We start from the raw sequence: 12,533 nt of genomic DNA on the forward strand, positions 1-12,533 counted from the left end.
AACTGTACACTAGGGTGGAGTGAAAACAAAATTTTCGAAATTCCATATGCAATAGTGATTTTTGTTTGATATGTCAATAGCCATATCTGTGTTAAAAGCATTTTGAATTTAAACAATTTTCTTAGGTGCCCAAAGAGCATAAAACTGTATTGAATGTTTTTTTTATTTCTCTACATACTTCCCTTTATAGTTTTCACAGTGCCCACAGTTAAATCTTGTATAATGGCATAAATATCATAGTTACACCTTATATACTCATATAAACCAGTTTTCAGAAAATTTACCAACAGGTATTATTCAGGAAATATAACTCGTATGGTAGGCTACGATACGTCTTAGTTAGCAGTTGCTAGTTGTTGTATTCCCATCAGTGACACAGAAACACTCAGTGAGGGAGGAGGTGCTGCATTCGCTCTACTTTTGTGCAATATTTAGAATTGTCAATTATTGGTTTATTTTCTTTTTTTATTATTTACAGTATTTCGTTACTTTGTTTCAGGCTAGATCACTACAATGGCAGCAACTCGGAAAATGATAGACTGTCCCATATTTGGCAGTTTAGTGATTTATGGTAGAATGCTTCCCACTTATGAAGATATGATGAAGTGTTACCTATATGAGAGACACCAGATGCAACAGCTTACTAAGAAAGATCCTGCAGTCAATGACATTGCAAATATTGTAAGTAAGAAAATAGAGTCTCTGTGGAAAAAAGCCTCAATCCCATGTGTTTCTCATGATCGCATTAAGAAAATGATACTAGATTATCATAAGAAGTACCGATGCATTCTGAAACCAATGAAATGTAGAAAAGATGTGACCAATTCAGAGATCATGCAAGGAAGACATTATTTGACGCTTCTTGCTGTAAATGCAAGTGTTTCACTGACTGTCTTTGTTTGAAAGAAAGAAAAGTGCCTAAAGAAGAACAGACATTCTTAACTGATCAACGTACTGATTGAAAATGGTCATGAGCTCAATTGATGTTGTAACTACAAAAGAAACAAACTTGCAATTGAAAGGAAAAGCAGGCTGGACCGTTTTATGAACGTCAAGGAGCACAAATATGACAGAAGAGCCTAGTATAGTGCATGGATCCTCGTCTTCAGAAAATGAAGGAAATATTAAAGAAGACCAGAATTCACACCCAAAATCCCTTAAGCGAAGAAAAAGAACTCCATCTCCTTCACAGAAACACTCACGGAAAAATTTACATCTTCCCGCTTTGGCATCTGCTTGTGATCGTACTAGTGTTTCCGATCGTGCTGCAGCCATTATAGCTAGTTCTGTTTTGCACGATATTGCAAGCACTTCTGAGGCTGAATCATCTTATGTAATAGATCGATCTAAAGTTCGAAGAGAAAGACTAAAGCAACGAAAGTCTCTTCAGCAAAGTGCCAGTTCTGAAAAGCCTCTGCTTAGCATTTATTTTGATGGTAGAAAGGACACCACACTAATCCAAGAACAAGAAGGGAATAAGTATTATCGAAAGAGAATCCAGGAAGAGCATATTTCATTAGTAGAAGAGCCAGGATCAAAGTACATGGGACATTTAGCAGTTAAGAGTGGCTCAGCAAGGGAAATTTCTGATTGCATAGCACAGTTCATTGAGACAGCACAAATGAAGAAAGATGAAATCAAGGCTTTAGGTTGTGATGGTACAGCTGTCAACACAGGGCAAAAGGGTGGTGTTATTAGACTATTAGAGACTAAACTAGGCAAACCATTTCACTGGTTTATTTGCCAATTGCACGCCAATGAGCTACCTCTTCGACATCTCATTGAAAATCTAGATGGCAAAACAGGAGGACCTAGAGGGTTTGTTGGATTAATGGGGAAAAACTAGAGGGTTGTGAAAAGTTTCAGTGTAGTGGAATTTGAAAAATTCCATCTGATTTGCCAACTGTAGACCGAAATGTGCTAAGTACTGACCAAAATATCTGTACGACATCCACCATGCAGTGTCAAGTGGAGATTGCTCTAAAGATTTAGCCTTACGAAATCCTGGAAAGTTGGCTCATTCTCGTTGGCTTACGACAGCAAACCGCATTTTGAGATTGTATGTATCAACCAAATTGCCATCAGAGTCTATGAAAACTATTGTTCAGTATGTGATGAAAGTGTATGTCTTATGTGGTTTACAATTAAACTCATTCTGGCTGTGAGCATGGATCACAAAATGTGTTTAAGATCATTGAACTTTCGCGGTCACTTAAGGCTGATATAAGGAAATTGTGTATCCAGTTATTCAGCGCAATGCATTTTTGCTCACCCGGAAAAATGTTTTATTGGGGATGATGAATGATGACAGAAGCCACATAAGAGAACTTGCTTGAGGAGGACTAAAAGGGCCAGAGAACAAACGCAAGGGTCAATCCATTAGAATCTTCAAAATTCCTGTGCTGAATTTTGATGCCAAAGACTACACTGACATAATTAACTGGCATGATATGAATATCACAGAACCTCCCTTAACCTACAACCTCTCTGACAAAGACATAGATGACTTGATTGAGTCAAAGCAGAAGAAAGTATTTGCAATTGCCGTGTCACACTCAAGCAGTAGAAAGAGTTAAAGCTCGTGACAAAAGCTTCATCATCAGTTTGTGGGATAAAATAGAGATGGATTAATTCGTGCAAGAATTGAATCATGCAAAAGATGCCTACCTTTGAATCTAAAGCAGAATTCTGTGTGTAAAATGAAATCCTGAAATTGACCAAGTTCACATGGATGGGTGGTTGGGCTGGCTTGTGGAACCTGAGGTACAGCCACCTCCTCGTGGTGGGTTCTGGATTGCTCTGTTGATACTGATCAAATAGTAAACAGAACAAACTGAGAGCTGTACATGAAAACAAAACGTCTGTATGCAACTTAAAGTGCAATATGACGTTGCAGAAACTTTTACCTAAGTTTGGTTTGTTGATGAGAATGCCTTTGGCACCCATACAAATAAAGAATATTATGACCAACATATATCTATTTTGATTAGCGTTAGCACCTATAGATATTACTTAATGCAATTGCCTTTTTAACATTTATAATTTGAAGTAAATAGTGCTTATTCTTCACTATTGAAATTGATAAGGACTGATAATTGTCACCTATAACATTTATAAGCAGATACCATTTTAGCATAATTTCAAAATATTAAATTTCGTTGGGGCACCTGAAGATATTAACTTAATCACCTGAAATTTTAACATATAACTTTTTAGAGAATGTATCATAAAATTTTTACTATAGGATATCTCATTATGAAAAAAAGTGCAAATACCCCCTTTTTCACTCCACCCTACTGTACACTCCTACTGTCTCTTCCCATTCCCCACCTGTACCTCACCACTAACCCACTTCCTTCGTACTATACCCTTGATTAAAAAAAAAAAAAGGTAAATACAGACCGACAGACAGACAGACAGACAGACACAGACAGAGTGATTTAGGAATGGGAAAAGGAGAAGGTTAAATGGAAAAAAAATATGTAAAAATATGTATTATTTGGAGACAAAGAGTGTCAAAGGGGGAATTTTGGAGGGAGTAAGAGGGAGAAAAAATGTAGTTTGGGAGAAGGGAGAGGGAGGAAAGGGGTGAAGAACAAAGAAAGGAAACGGGAAGAAAGATATCAAGAAATGCTTGCGAGAGAGAAGAGAAGGAGGAGGGAATAAGAAACAAACAATATAGAAAATAAAGGCGAATGGGAAGAGAAAAGGAAGGAAGAAGAGACGAAAATCAGGGGGTAAGAGTTGAGAGCATTAGCGTATAGAGAAGTGAAAGGAGAAACAAGGGGATAGGTAGAGAAAAGAGAAAGGGGGAGTAAGAGAGAATAAGAGAAAATAGAAAAAAAGAGCTCGGCGAAGGGTGAGCAGGAGTAGAGAGAAAAGGGTAGTTGAGAAAAGAAGGAGGCAGGAGGAGTAAGAGGTGATCAGAGAGAATAGTGAAAAGTTTACGAAGGTAACAGAAGAAAGAAAAAAGTGAAGTTGGAGCGACAAAAAGAAGTGAAATGAGTAAGGAAATATAAGGGAACAGAAAAAATAGAGTACAGCGCAAGGAGATTAAGAGGAAAGAAAGGGGAGTAAATGAGAGAAAGGAGGAGGAGAAAGGAAACGGAGGATGTGAAAGATGAATAAGCAAAGAAAAGCCGAGATCACGAATTTTGGGTGTGGAGGAGGATGAGGAGAGGTTAGAAGGGTGGTGGGGTGACGGGGAGGTTAGAAGGGAGGAGGGGTGAAGGGGAGGTTAGAAGGGAGGGGTGAAGGGGAGGTTAGAAGGAGGAGGGTGAAGGGAGGTTAGAAGGAGGAGGGGTGAAGGGAGGTTAGAAGGAGGAGGGTGAAGGGAGGTTAGAAGGAGGGTGAAGGGGAGGTTAGGGGAGGAGGGTGAAGGGAGGTTAGAAGGGAGGAGGGTGAAGGGGAGGTTAGAAGGGAGGAGGGGTGAAGGGAGGTTAGAAGGAGGAGGGTGAAGGGGAGGTTAGAAGGGAGGAGGGTGAAGGGAGGTTAGAAGGGAGGAGGGTGAAGGGGAGGTTAGAAGGGAGGGAGTGAAGGGGAGGTTAGGGAGGAGGGGTGAAGGGAGGTTAGAAGGGAGGAGGGTGAAGGGAGGTTAGAAGGAGGTGGGGTGAAGGGGAGGTTAGAAGGGAGGAGGGGTGAAGGAGGTTAGAAGGAGGAGGGGTGAAGGGAGGTTGAAGGAGGAGGGAGTTGAAGGGAGGGTGAAGGGATTGAAGGGAGGAGGAGGAGGCTAGGGAGGGTGAAGGGGGGGTTGAAGGAAGAGGGTGAAAGGGGATTCAGAAGGAGGAGGGGTGAAGGGGAGGTTGAAGGAGGAGGGTGAGGAGGGGTTGAAGGAGGAGGTGAAGGGGAGGTTAGAAGGGAGGGTGAGGGGATTAGAAAGGGAGGGTGAAGAAGTGAAAGGAGGGGTGAAGGAGAGAGAATGGGAGGGGGAGTAATGGGGCAGGGTTATTGTTTCTTGGCCATGTTGAGGTCGGAGGAGCGTAATAGGCAGTTGCGTCCAATAGTGATAAATGTATTTTGTGCTGTCACTATCGCTCTCTGTCAGTGTTTTTCATTCAGTCTCTCTCTCTCTCTCTCTCTCTCTCTCTCTCTCTCTCTCTCTCTCTCTCTCTCTCTCTCTCCCCCTCTCTCTCTCTCTCTCTCTCTCTCTCTCTCTCTCTCTCTCTCTCTCTCTCTCAGCCAATGGATCATGCGCACTAGGAAAGAAAAGGTTTTAATGAATGACTATGTCGTGTGTGTGTGTGTGTGTGTGTGTGTGTGTGTGTGTGTGTGTGTGTGTGTGTGTGTGTGTGTGTGTGTGTGTGCATAGACCTTCCACAGATATTGGGTGAGGATGGGTTGGGTTAGTGAGTTGGGATTGGGTGGTTTGGATAAGTGAGTTACACTAAGTTAGATTGGGTTAGGTTAGATTACGTTAGGATAAAGTTGATTAAGTGGATCGATTGGTTTTGGTTGGACAAGAGTCACCGATAGAGTGAGTACCAAACGCAGGCGCCCCTGCGTATAAGGCTGCTGGGCTGTTATTGTTATGAGCACCGCGCCAGCTTTTAACTGGTATCAAAAACATAATTTTTCCTATTTTAAAGCGGACACGGCTGCTTTTAATGTAGCAATGCGCTGCGCAAGCTTTGCTGCTGAGAGGAACAGGTGGATACAAAGAGGAAACAAGTTTATAGGTCCCTGCAACTCCATGAAGACAAGTTGACCTTCTAACAGAGTCAGTCTTGGTAGGAAACCATCTCGTTGGTCGGGTTGTACCAGATATGCAGTGTGTGTGTTTGCGTCCTTGTACTGTCTATGGGTGGCCAGCAAGAGAGACAATGCTACAAGGACTGAGTAGTCGTTCCTCACATCATCAGAGGTCCAGACATCACGTACTGATGGGGAAGCTGTCGCCCATATGGCCAACCTGCTGGGTGATCTCTCCCACAGGGCTGAACTCGCAATGGATAGTTCATAGTCATAAATGTCAGTTTCACGGACTGGACGTGCAAGATTTTGGATAAAAAATTAATGTTACGTCTGGTGTGCCATACATCTTGGTAAAAGCTCAGAATCACACCCAACTCACTCTAATGGTTAAAACACTTTTTTTAGACATATTTACTAAACATTACTCTGATACAGGTTCCATTATTACTCGTTTCTGAGATTTAACAAGCGGTAAATTACTATTTAGGTAGTAGGTTAGGTACTACTGCTCATGTGAAGGGTCTTCAATAGAAACTCCTCTAAGTAGAACTATAATTCTCTTTTATTTAATATCTTAATGTATGTTTGTTCTTCATTTCCATGGGTGCCAATGTCCTTATAATATATGATATTTTCTAATGTTCTCTAAACTATTTTGACCCTCAGCAAATGAAATATATTTAAACAATAGCATATTTTCTGTTATTTTTCATCAAAAATAAAAGCATTTCAATATTCAATAAATTTCAATGTCATTGGCTTCATAATCATTAATTGGAATTATCTTCACAATTCCTTAGAAATTGCTCAGTAGGCTGAATTATTACCAACGCTACATCTTTATTGATATTGTGTGTGTGTGTCATGTGTGTGTGTGTGTGTGTGTGTGTGTGTGTGTGCTTACAGAGAGCAGCACAGCAGTAATGGAATCAGTGTCCCTTCCAACCCTCGTCATTACTTTGCACTAATTTTCTCTCCATCGCCTAAAGTTTACTGCAGACAAGTAACAGAAAGGGAACGAGGTGCCTTGGCGTTGATGGAGCTTTTGTGGTGTGTTAGCAACGTAGCATGTGACAAGTATATTAGTAGGTCGAACAGTTTACGACGTTCAGGAGGCTGCGTCCCTCCCTGCAGGCAAGGGTCATGCGAGGAATGGATTTGTAGGTAAGAGAAAGACTTCCTCAACTACTGCCGATAAAGTTCTACAACGATTAGTATTGTTAAATCCATCGATCACAGCAGCAGCACTCAAAAGAAACACTCAGACTTGTTTGAAGTCTCTAAGTACCCTCTGAGCGCTGCCGCCTCCCAAGGTCGTCGGCAGCCAGCCGTGACACGCTCATATATCACAGGCTACGTGGGTTAATACTAAGACAGTGGGGTGGGTTGGCGACATTTGTTGGTGTAGACACAAACTGTCCTATTTAATTTCCCAGAGCTCAGTGGCTGCTGGCTGTTAGGGGAAGGTGTGCAGGCCTGACACAAGTGTGCTCAGTTTCAGTGGACGACCCGTATGGCTGCGGAACATATATGCAAGAGAGAGCGTGTGCGAGTGTTTGCGCGCCAATAATGGCGTCCATATCATAGGTTGTCGGTACTCTCTCTATCAAGGGACTCTAGGATGGACTAGGTTAGATTAGTAAAGCAAGGTTAGGTTACGTATGTTAAGCTAAGTTAGATTAGGGAAGCTCGTAGGGCCGTACACACCCTCCTCCCCGTCCTCTTCCTCATTCCGCGGTGGGTGGTGGTAGTCTGCGGGGACTGGCCGTCACCGCCTTCCCCTCATCACCTCCATTTTCCCCTCGCCGCTGAACGCCTTAAAATGACTCTTGGGTTCTGAGGGGCAGCACAAATTTCCCTGCTGGGGCTGCTCTCGTGTGCTGCCCTTCTCCTCTTTGCCTTCTCGGTGTTGCTTCTCTTTATCTCTATCTTTCTATCTATCTGTCTATATATCCCTCTCTTTTTTAATTATCTTCCTTTTTATTCTCTCTCTCTCTCTCTCTCTCTCTCTCTCTCTCTCTCTCTCTCTCTCTCTCTCTCTCTCTCTCTCTCTCTCTCTCTCTCTCTCTCTCTCTTCTACATCTAGCTTTATATTTTCTTCTTCCATTTTATACATTATTCTTTCTTTCTTTACTACATTTTTTCTTTCTTTCTGTTCCACTTTTTTTGTCTACCTTTCTATATCTTTCAGCTTCTCTTGACCTCTTTACCTTTCTTTCTTTCTATATAATACTTCCTCTCTTCTCCCTCTGTTGTGTTCCTCTGTTATTCTTTACGTGGCAGACAAAGGGTTCGTAAGATTAGTTACGTTGGCACTTATTTAGGATCCGTCTTGTGGCTTTCTGCTCGTAGAGTTTTATGGAAGTACCTTTTCGTAGGGCCACTGGTACTGACTGCCCCTGCTTCATCTTCCTTTCCTTATATGATCGATACAGGCGCCGCTTCGTTGTTATGTAAGTATTTAGGATTCGCTTTATGGGTTTGACGCCTACAGTTTTATGAGCATCTTTCCAGCGGGCCATTCCTACCTTCGCCCTCTCGTTTGTACTCCTCCGTTCCTTACACACTCGATGCAGGGGTCATTAAACTTCGTTACTGGCCACTAGGAATACGTTTTGTGACTTTGCGCACATATTTTTTTTCATATAAGTAGCTTTTTAGAAGTCTATTCCTATCTTCTCTCTATGCTCCTCTGTTCCTAATATAAAACTAAGGCCCCCTTCCCACCACTTTCATCCTCCCTTTCGGACTGGTCGATAAATAGGTACCTGGGGAAACCTGGGAGAGGTACGCTGTGGCAACGGGAATGTCACACCTCACCTAGTCCAAAGGGACGGAGGTGAGCGCCGACACAACGTGCAGCTATGTGTAAATTTACCTTTACCTGCCATATTGGCGCCCCATCCTTGCCCACGACTCCTACCTTCCCCCCACACACCCTCCATTCTTACCCCGAACTCCAACCTTCCCCCCTCCCCTTACCCGCACGACGCCTTTCTTAACTGTCGCTCTCAAAGTTAAGGTTAGTGGGTGACATGATCCAGTTTTTGAGGAGCGCGGCGATGCGACCGTTAACGAGTGCTTCCCTGTGTCCCCGGAGGCTGCTGACAGGCCTAGGCTGTCCTCGGATGTCCCTTAGGAACTAACTGTCCTCGGTGTGTGGTTATGAAGGAAGCTTTGAGTTTCATATGCGTGTTATGTTATGGTTTTTACTTTATTTTACGACAGTAATATAAGTATTGGTAGGAATGTCACACAGAATGATGACAATGACCAGAGCAATAATTTTTAAGTTTTACCTGCGTGTTATTTTTTTTGGATTTTTTTCCGTCAAGAACAGATATCATGATAGCAATGGAAAAGAATAAATGGTGACATAATTACTATTACTAATATCTGACTTATTTGTCCATTTCTTCCTCCTCCTTTTGCTTCTCCTCCAACACCTCCTTCTCCTCCATCTGTACACCCGCTCCGTCCCTCACATAACTCTTCTCCTCTTCTTGTTGCAATAACAACAACACTTACAACAACTGCTACCACTACTACTACCACTATTACTGCACCCACTGACCTCCGTACCTGACGAACCACCAGGTAGATCAATAGAACCCTTACCTGTAAAAGACAAAGAAAATAAAAGGTTAATGGCTTGAAGAAGACCAACACAACATGAAGAATGTAACAGGACACACTGATGCACACACACACACACACACACTTATATTATTAAACAAAACTGTTAAATAGTTATACATCATGTCATAATATATTCACACACAGTTACTTAGTTTTATAAGTATCTCTCTCTCTCTCTCTCTCTCTCTCTCTCTCTCTCTCTCTCTCTCTCTCTCTCTCTCTCCACCGCCCCGCATTGTATTACATTTGAGCGTTAGATAAAAAAAAAGTCATGATATTCTGAAAAGTAACGAGACGAGTGAATTGATATTTCGAGGCTGCATAAATGAATGAGCGGCGAGTGAGTAATGAAGGAAACGTGAAGAATTGAGTGCTGAAAAAATAACTATTGCTGCTGATGGATCTGTTTATGAAGAATTGTGAAGTTTCTGTAGTAAAGAAGGGAAAATTTGTAAGCGTATAGATAGACAGTTAGACAGATGGATAGATGGATATATATATATATATATATATATATATATATATATATATATATATATATATATATATATATATATATATATATATATATATATATATATATATATATATATATAGATACATAGATAGATGAATAGATAGATAGGTAGAAACGGATCTAAGCAGATAAAAATGCAGAAAAACAAAAAGAGCTAGGCTAATATAATAAAAAATAGCACATTCCTCAGGAGAGACACACACACACACACACACTCGCCCTGAAAGCCTCGCCGCGGCACCGTTTCGACGCTTCCCTCTGGAGGTGCGATATAATAAGAAAGAAGGAGAAAACAATGAGGAGGAGGGAAGCATCTCATCCCCTTTCCTCCCGTAATGGCCTCAAGAATACATCTTTTCCACGCCGAGTGTGAGGGCAGAAAAATAAGTCAACGCCGGAAAGAAAAGGAGTGGAAAAAAATGTATCTAAATAAATATATCAAAATAAAATAAAATGTATAAATAAGATTCTCCCTCCCCCCCACAAAAAAAGAGGATAAGAATGAATACAAATACACAATATTGAACACAGAAAACAAAATAAAACAAGAAAAAAACCCCAACAAACGAGGCGAAACGAGTGATGAAAAAAAAAAACAGATAAAGAAGCAAAATAAAAAGAAACGTCTCAAGATGGATGAAAACGAAAAAAAGCAATCGAAAAATTCAATGATAGAACGAAATGCAAACAACAAAAAAAGGAAAAGTTTAACGATGGAAAAGAAAATTATTGTTGACAAATAAGGAAATAAGTCAACAAATATACAAAACACAACAAAGGTTTGAAAAATGTAAAAGAACAAATATGGGTTCAAAGAAGGAAGAAAATACTAAAACCAAAAAAATACAAACAAACAATGAGATGTCCGAGGAAGATAAATTTTAAAAAAGTAGTCAAACACACAAACAAATAATAAAAAAAGATCCATTATTAGTATTTCCTTCATGATTTTGTATTTTTTCGCTTTAACTAAAGAAAAATTAAGATGCATTTAAGTTACAATTTTGTATAATTTATGTCACTTAATAATAAAAAAACAGCATGTATTAATATAGATGGCAATTCCTATTTTGCCTTCCCTTGTTTTTGGTTTATAACAATCTACATTTTTTCCTCATTAGGTCAACTTCGACAATTACGGTGGCCAGGCGAAGAAAATTGGGTGTTTTTGGGGGTGGATATGAAGCAGGCAGCTTAATCCGCTTATTCCTACTTTTTCTTTCTCCACATTATCCTCTTCGTCTTCTCTCTTTCCACTATTTTAATTTCCGTAAATCATTATTCCTCTTCGTTAACTTTCTATAATCCTTGCATCATCTCCTTATCCTGCAACATCATCATCATATTCATCCTTGTTCATTTCCTTCTCTCTCTTCTTCCACCTCCATCCACTTTCATATCTTATACACACTTTTTACCTCTTCTCCTTTCTCTTTCACCTTATCCTTCTTCCCAATATTACCTATTTTCTCCACTTTTGTCTTCTTTATATCCATATATTTCTTTCCCTTTCACCTTCACCTCTTTCGTATCTTTTACAATTTTCCAACTCACTATCCTCTTACATCTTATTTTCTCCTCCTGCACCATTTTATCTCTTCCTATTCTTCTTCATGATATATTTATCTCCTTTGCTCATTTTCTTCACCATCTTCATATCTTCTAAACCTTTCATCCTCTCTTTTTTCTCTTTCTATTCCATATTATCTGTTACCTTCCTCCTTTTCCTCTTCTTTCTCTATATATATTTATTGCTTGCGCTCTTTCTTCTCCATCACCTTCATGTCTTCTCCATTCTTCTTTCTCCATTACTCATATTTATTCATCTTCTTTCTCCATATTATATATTACTTCTTCCTATTCCTCTTCTTTTTCTCTATATATTCATCACTTTTGCTCCTTCATCACCTCCATTATCCATCTTTCTTTCTCTATTACTAATTTTCTTAGTTTTCCTTCCCCATATTTACTACCTTCCTCTTTTTCCTCTTCTTCTTCGTTATTTATTTATTACTCGTGCTCTTTCTTCATCACCTTCATGTTTTATCTATCCTTCTTTCTCTACTATCATTTTCTTCACCCTTCTCTATATTGTCCATCGTTCTCTTCTTTTTGTCCTCTTTATCATGTTAAATAATTCTTCCTTACCTTCTTTTATCACATAATATTTTCTTCACACTTCTTCTGCATTTTTCCTTTTTTTTTACCTGTTTTCTTTCTTCTCCTTCAGCTATCTCTCCAATACTTCCTCTTTTCTGTCTTTTCATCCATTTTATATTCATTTATCATTGTAGTCTTCTTCCTCGTAAACTTTCCTATGATTCAAATTTTAATGACTTTATTTACTGTAATTGGATGTATAAGTGGAAGTATTCCTTTTTTTCTTTTTATAGTTCAATTCCAAATTTCTTTCGCTTCATTTCTAATTTTAAACTCTCTCTCTCTCTCTCTCTCTCTCTCTCTCTCTCTCTCTCTCTCTCCTCTCTCTCTCGCGTCTCACCTTTCCACTTAAATTTCCTTCGTCTATCTGTCTTTCCTCTTATTACTGTATTTCCTTGTTGCCACTTTTTTCTTCTCAAGATCTTTCGTATGTTAAATAATTCTTCTTTACCTTTTACATTTTTTTCCTATACTTTTGCTCGTTATTCTATTTCTTATTTCTTCCTCTTTTGCTTGTCTTTTTCCT

The sequence above is a fragment of the Eriocheir sinensis genome, unplaced genomic scaffold, assembly GCF_024679095.1.
Source record: "Eriocheir sinensis breed Jianghai 21 unplaced genomic scaffold, ASM2467909v1 Scaffold386, whole genome shotgun sequence".
Lineage (NCBI taxonomy): Eukaryota > Metazoa > Arthropoda > Malacostraca > Decapoda > Varunidae > Eriocheir > Eriocheir sinensis.